A 6,842-nucleotide genomic window follows, 5' to 3' on the forward strand; every position below is an offset into this window, starting at 1 on the left:
GTGACTTTGTAATTGTTAGTTTCATCTTTTGCTGCAATGTTTTTGTGCTTGGTTTGTAATGACAGTTTCTGTTGTTTAGCAAATCTTCTGCAATGTTTTGTCATTTTTTTAAACTAATATTCAGTACAAATGTCTGCATGGTTTCCACTCCAAACTACTAGTTGAACCCCCTGTTTGCCTTTGTCCCATTTTCAAAGTCACATATTGGTTTTTGAATGTATTATGTACATATTTATTACTCTGACCTTTGCACTCATATTGAGTTGCTGCCACACAACTCCTCTGTTCATTTGTGGTAGTGTTATAGGTTTGTTGTAATTGTGCTGTGGTGCCTGATCTTAGCCATATTTTATACAAACACACTTCTACTTGCTTTCCAAACTGGTTGTCAATCAGTTGTCTAGCTGAGTTGCATACTCATTCTAACACACCTAATATTGATGGAAGGAGTTCCAGGTTGCCAAGCACAACATCAAACCACATTGAAGCTCACAAGCAGGGTCAAGCACTCTTACATACCAGATAGTATGCTTTATTTATGTGTTTACATGATTCTAATCGTATTAGTCATTTTGTATAGAAAAATGCCAAGGACAATTTAACTTAGTGCCAAACATATTTTATTGCTATGTGCCAACAAACTCATTTTTTTTTGCTCTTCAAACCAATGACCAGAATGTCAAAAGGCATTTATGCTTGTCCCGCCAGGTCATCCATGACCTGTACATCTTTCTGGAAGGTAAAATTGTAGCAAAAACCAAGAAAAGCTAGGCTGTCCATGAATGACGAGGCTCCTGGACTCTCTATAATATTTAGGAATGGTGTCCTTTCAAGCCACATCGCCCTTAATTTGTGCACTGAGCCAGTCTACAGTTTCCTGGGTGTTTATGAAGGTTTCAATGCCATTTTAGACCTTGGCACACTATATATTCACTTCCCCATATCAGCTTGGGAGTGGAGGAACATAAAGGTGGATTTGGGAGGGATGTTATCGCCCTGTAAAGAAATAGATTACATTATTAGGATGTGTTAGGCAGCATGGTTAAGCATGCTTTAGTGGCAACTACATGCTTGTGGATTGTATTTTTCATGCTTTTCTGGTTGCATAAGCAATGCTTGTGCAAATCTAAACTAAATTGCACTCTGCCCTAGTTTGGCAATGTGTTTTTGTAAAGTGTCACATAAAGGTCCAGCTCTTACACAAATATGTCTGCTATTTCATTTCCCAAACGATTAAAGTGTGCTTGCTATGACTTCAACTCCTAGGTTGGTTTGTAACCCAAACATGATATGCTGAAATATGTAATGCATGCATTGTAAACATATGAAAATACTCACGCGCAAAGAAATTAGCAATAAGTTCATCTCTGACTCGACGTCCTTCTGCTGTGCTGAGAGCCAGAGGCAGGATGTTGATGAACCTCTGGCTCGAGTTCCCCTGGAATGTCCCAGGTATCACCATGGTGCAGGCACAGGTTATGAAGCAGGCACAGAAACCGTGCTTTTAGCAGCCCGATGGTGTGCTCCACAACCCCCCCCCCCCCCCCGCTTTTATGCAGAGCCTTGTTGTAATTATGCTATGCTTCTGACTGGGGGTGACTCACAGCTGTCATAAGCAATAGAAGCTGCCCGTATCCTTTGTCAGCTGTAAAGACAAACATAATACATGTTAATTCTTGGTATAGTAAGTGTTCTGTGCAGTGTAACACTAGAGTTTTTTTACAAAGGTTGCTAAGGGTTGTGCTCTTCGGTCACTGTATTGCTTTTTGGTTGTTAGGAGACATTGTTACTACTGACTACCACACTGAAGTACTGTGAGCTGTGAAAATAGTAATTATACTAGGGCTTCTGGGAATATCTGAGAGTTAGTTCTTCCCCCATGCTCCCAATATTGTACAATATTTATAAACTATTGGCTAAATTAGATGTTAGCACAAAATATGACATATATACAATATAGGTAATAGCTTGGCATTCTGACAATGCAAAGGGACATAGCAACATTTTGACTTTGACTTTGATTTTGACTTTAGGATTTGACTACTGTTAGTTGTATTACAGTAATGACATTATACATTACCTATTACCAGCCCTCAGGCATTTATACAGAGATTAATTTCTGGTAGAGGGCTGTCTGATGCAGGACATAGGCTTCATGGCATGATCCTGGGAAACCTGTACTTACACTCATGATTTTCCTGTATGCATCACAGACTATTTGTACATTTAGTGAATGATATCGCTTCCAGTTGCAAAAGGCGATTTCCTGCAGTTTAGGGGCCTGAATGGCCACTGGGGTGCCATCGATGGCCCCTAAAAAATTCAGAAATCCTGCTCGCCTGAAGAAATCCACCTTTACCTTCCTCCACTCCTGAGCTGTTTGAGGGAAGTGAATATTTAGTGGGACAAGGTCCACAATGGCATTGATGACCTTCATAAAAACCCTGAAAACTGTGGCCTGGCTTAGTACACAAATTAAGGCCTAGGAAGTTTGAAAGGAACCCCTTCCTAAAATATACAGAGTGGCAAAGAGTCTGGTCATTCCTGGCACTGCCTGGCATCTCTTGGTTTTTGGAGCAATTTTATCTTCCAGAAAGCTGTACAGGTCATGGATGACCATGCGAGACAGGGGGAAACACCTTTTGACATCCTGGTCACGTAAAGTTTCAAGGTGGCTACGCTCCAAGAAGATGCGTGGTTCCCGGAGCCGTCGCGAAACACAAGCTTGCTCCCCTGGTTGCTGTTGTTGCTGCTCTAACTCTGCAGTGACAAGCAGCCTTTTATTTATTACCACAACAGCAGTGGCAAAGAGCAAGTCCACTTCCAAATCGTGCTTCATGACAACAACAAGCAAAGTCCTTGCCCTAGTGCACATTTAAATGCTCATGAAAGTGCACATAAACTGTGCATAAACGTGCGCACATACTGTATCCCTCTAAATTTGCACTGAGCTTCTTAGCCATTCTGCATGCAAACCAAAACTTTACAAAGGCAAAAAAGAACACAAACCAGAAGGCTGCTACAAGAAAAATGAAAAGTAAGAATACACCATTGACTTTATCCCTCCAAAAAAATGTTTTGGGTGTGTTGTCCCATAGCTCTTTTATTTTTTTACTTCTAGTAACATGGAGCCAAGGAGAATGGCCGCCTCCACCACCACCACTGTCGCTGCTGCTGGCGGCCCCACCATCACCACCACCCCAGGGTCTTAAGTCCATAGACCAACAGGCAGCTCCCTCAGGCCAGCTAGGTTTCTCTGTGAAGCTGGCCAAGTAAAATCTAGGCCATTGCCAGGAGTGTAAATACAGTGGGCAGTACACATGGATGATTACCCACTGTCAAAAATGTGTGAGTGACATCTTCAGACATGTCAAAAGGCTCCTGGACACAGAGGCCAGAAGGAGTGGGACCCATCGTGAACATCTTGTGCAGCGTCTCAAGGAGTATGAAAAATTGGCATTGCCATTCATTGGGCCAGAAATGGTGGTAGGGGTGGACTACCGGGATGACTCTAATGCTTGGCAACCATGTAAGTTCAATCCTTTTACATTACATAATTACCAATGTGAATTGATTTTTGCATTTTTGTGGGATTGCAACAGTTTAGTCATTAGCATTGAGAACAAAATAGTATTGTGTTTTTACTTATTTATGTTTGGGGTGAAATATGAAATCATTTTTTTTAAAATGACCTCTTTAGTGTATTTTTACTTTCTTTTGACTTGCATCAACAATGTGTGTATTTCAATTTTTTTACAATAGTACGCCCTGATAGGGTCTGAGACACTCCATTTTGTTGCCTGAGACACTCCATTTTGTTTCAGATTTTAGTTATGAGAACTAAGTGTGTTTAGACTCTGTGTATAAACCTGATGTTCTGCCAAGACGAGTGTCCTTGTTAATTTTGCCAACTCAGATAATGTCGATTGTTTATGAATAACAAGATGTACCTGTCTGAAATTATGTAGCTAATTAATTTCAATCTAGAATAGATACACTAGTATCTATCTATTCTAATGAATGAGCATGCGCTAGGATATATTGTTATGTTATAAAAACTAGATGTTTGTTACAATAAAGTTGAAGATTGCTTGATACCATACGAGTGTATGCGTCGTTGACCAGTTCTTCCCAGGCGCCTGTTCTGATGCACTGAGAGACACTGGGATGGTGAGAGATCACAGAGGAATAGAACCAAGAAACCTGCAGATCCTTTCACACCCTGAGATGCAGCAGTCCCCTCCTGCCCTTTGTGCTCGGGGTGATTTGGATGACGAGGATGTCACATCGCATCGGGATGACACCAGGCTTCCTCCTGGTAAGATGAACCTTCGTGGTATTTCTTGTTTGACATTGTGCACGTGTCTCTAATAATGTTTATAACCACACTCATGTGTAGTATGAGTGTTTAATTTCACACATTTTTGGCTCTGGGAGTGGTATGTTTTGTGATTAGATTTGTGGTGAACCGATCAATCCAAATGAACTTGGGTTAGAGTCAAGCTCACTCTATTTCATTTGTTTTTGTGCTTTAATTAACAAATCCCTAACTACAGGAGGATGTCGTTGATCCACTGCAGAGAAGCCTGGAGGAGAATACAAGTAATTTGGTTTGTGTGTGTGTTCAGCCTTCCAAAAGATAAGTAATAACCTTCGATCTTTCTATAATATATCTATCTATCTATATATATATATATATATATATATATATATATATAAGATTTGTTAAGTTTTCTTGGCAGATGTTTCCGGTGCAGCCTTCCTTTGAGAATGTGTGAGCTTAATATGTCAAAAATAATTTTACGTGTGCGAAATATCGGGGACTTTTGATATGTGAAGACTTGTCACTAAATTCATTCATTTTGATGTGATATATCATGTTCGTTTATAGAACATCCATGTCTGCTGGTTTCTGGTTCTGAAGAGTTTTCACGGGCTGCATCCACTCTGGAGTTAGGTAGTGTCACAGATAAAGGGGAGGGGAAGAAAACAGAAGGATAAATACAAGGGACTAGGCCTTCAAAGGCTAGGAAGAAGGAAACGGTCACCCCCTACGGACACCCTAACCTAGCCCTGACACCTGACAGTATGAATATCCCCGAAAGGTGGGAATATTCATACACTGGAACCTAGGCTCTAGTAGCCCTAAATTGCCCTAGGAATAGTGACTGGGCTTGAGACTACTGGTTCCTTGCCTGATTAAAGAATCAGCGTCTCCCTGAGGCCTAGTAACAACAAAAGAACAACAAAACACCAAAAGTAGTTCAACTTCTTAATCTTAAATAGCAAATGGAGGAGCAGGAACCCTGAAGAGGACAACACACCAGCTCTTCACATCCCAGAAGTGAATATCAACCTCATAGCATGAAGTGTGAGGCCAGACTAAATGGAGGAGCAGTAATGACCACCAGCTGCAGCTGATACAAGGGGTGTGGTCATTACAAACAACAACAAAGAAACAAGTAAAAACAAAGAGACTGTCAGATAACCTCACGTGTAGCTTGTCTCGCAGATCTTCTAACCTCAGTAACAGAAGGGACCGTGACAGTCCCCCCCCCCATCTACGGGTGGCCTCCGGAAGCCTGTGGAAGTTCGAGATGAAAGGCAACCGGGTTAATAATGGCAGAAATCCTATATGAACCAATAAACCTTGGACCCAACTTCCAAGAAGGTACTTTCAACTTAATGTTTCTTGTGGACAGCCACACAGAATCACCCACTGTTAGGTCCAGACCACTCATACGTCTCTTGTCAGCCATACGTTTATACTTGTTGCCCATCTTTTTTAAATTATTTTGAATTTTCTGTCAAATATATGACAAAAAAGAGGAAAATCTTTCCTCTTCAGGAATGCCTGAAGTCTCAGTACCAGAAAATGTGCCAAATTGCGGATGGAACCCATATGCCCCAAAAAACGGCGACTTATCGGTGGACTCGGCCAAAGACAAAAATGAAGACCACTCCTCCTGATTCTCTGAGATAAAACATCTCAAAAAAGTCTCCAAATTCTGGTTAGTGTGTTCAGTCTGTCTGTTCGACTGAGGAGGAAAGGCCGAAAAGAAGGACAATTGTACCCCCAGACGAGTGCAGAACGTCTTCCAGAATCTGGAAACAAACTGAGTCCCCCTATCAGACACCACATCCGAGGGAATACTGTGTAGCTTCACAATGTTACCGACATTGGGATTGACAACGGAAGTAGGGATCCAGAAGGCCAAGTATGTGTCAACTTAGCACGAGCACAAGTACTACACGCTGACACATAGCCCTCAACACATTTACGCAACCCCGGCCACCAGAATCTACGAGAGATGAGATGGACCGTGAATCTGTTCCCAGGGTGTCCTGTAAGGACTGTACAGTGGTGTTTCTCGAACACCTTGTGTCGTAATTTGTAAGGAACAAACAACTTCCCCGAAGGACAAGAATCCGGCATCTCCCTGGGCCTCCAATACCTCAGCCTCAAGATCGATATAAAGGGTGGATATTACTACCCCTTCAGATAGGGATCTTCCAAATCACCCCCCCCCCCCCAGGAAAGCTACGCGACAAAGCTTCCACCTTGACGTTCTTAACCCCAGGGTGGTAGGTAACAATTAAATTGAACCTGGTAAAAAACAACAACCATCTGGCCTGTCTTGGGTTCAGACGTTTTGCCGACTCCAAATACGCCAGATTTTTGTGATCGGTCATTACCGTAAAAGGATGAATGGCTTCTTCCAACCAATGACGCCATTCCTCAAAAGCCAACTTAATGGCCAGCTACTCTCTATTACCTACGTCATAATTTTTCTCTGCATTAGAGAGTTTTTTAGAGAAGAAAGCACATGGGCGCCATTTAC

At 41.9% G+C, this 6,842-nt stretch overlaps 1 long non-coding RNA gene across 1 annotated transcript; it reads right to left on the reverse strand.

The window, feature by feature from the left end:
- Positions 1 to 603: 603 nt before the first annotated feature.
- LOC140332034 (uncharacterized) lies at positions 604 to 1,516 on the reverse strand. The gene is made up of 2 exons (XR_011921022.1): positions 1,339 to 1,516; positions 604 to 996 (listed from the first exon to the last, which is right to left on the reverse strand). It is a non-coding gene; the product is annotated as an uncharacterized lncRNA (long non-coding RNA).
- Positions 1,517 to 6,842: the final 5,326 nt, after the last annotated feature.

Source organism: Pyxicephalus adspersus, chromosome 5, assembly GCF_032062135.1.
Source record: "Pyxicephalus adspersus chromosome 5, UCB_Pads_2.0, whole genome shotgun sequence".
NCBI classification, from domain to species: domain Eukaryota; kingdom Metazoa; phylum Chordata; class Amphibia; order Anura; family Pyxicephalidae; genus Pyxicephalus; species Pyxicephalus adspersus.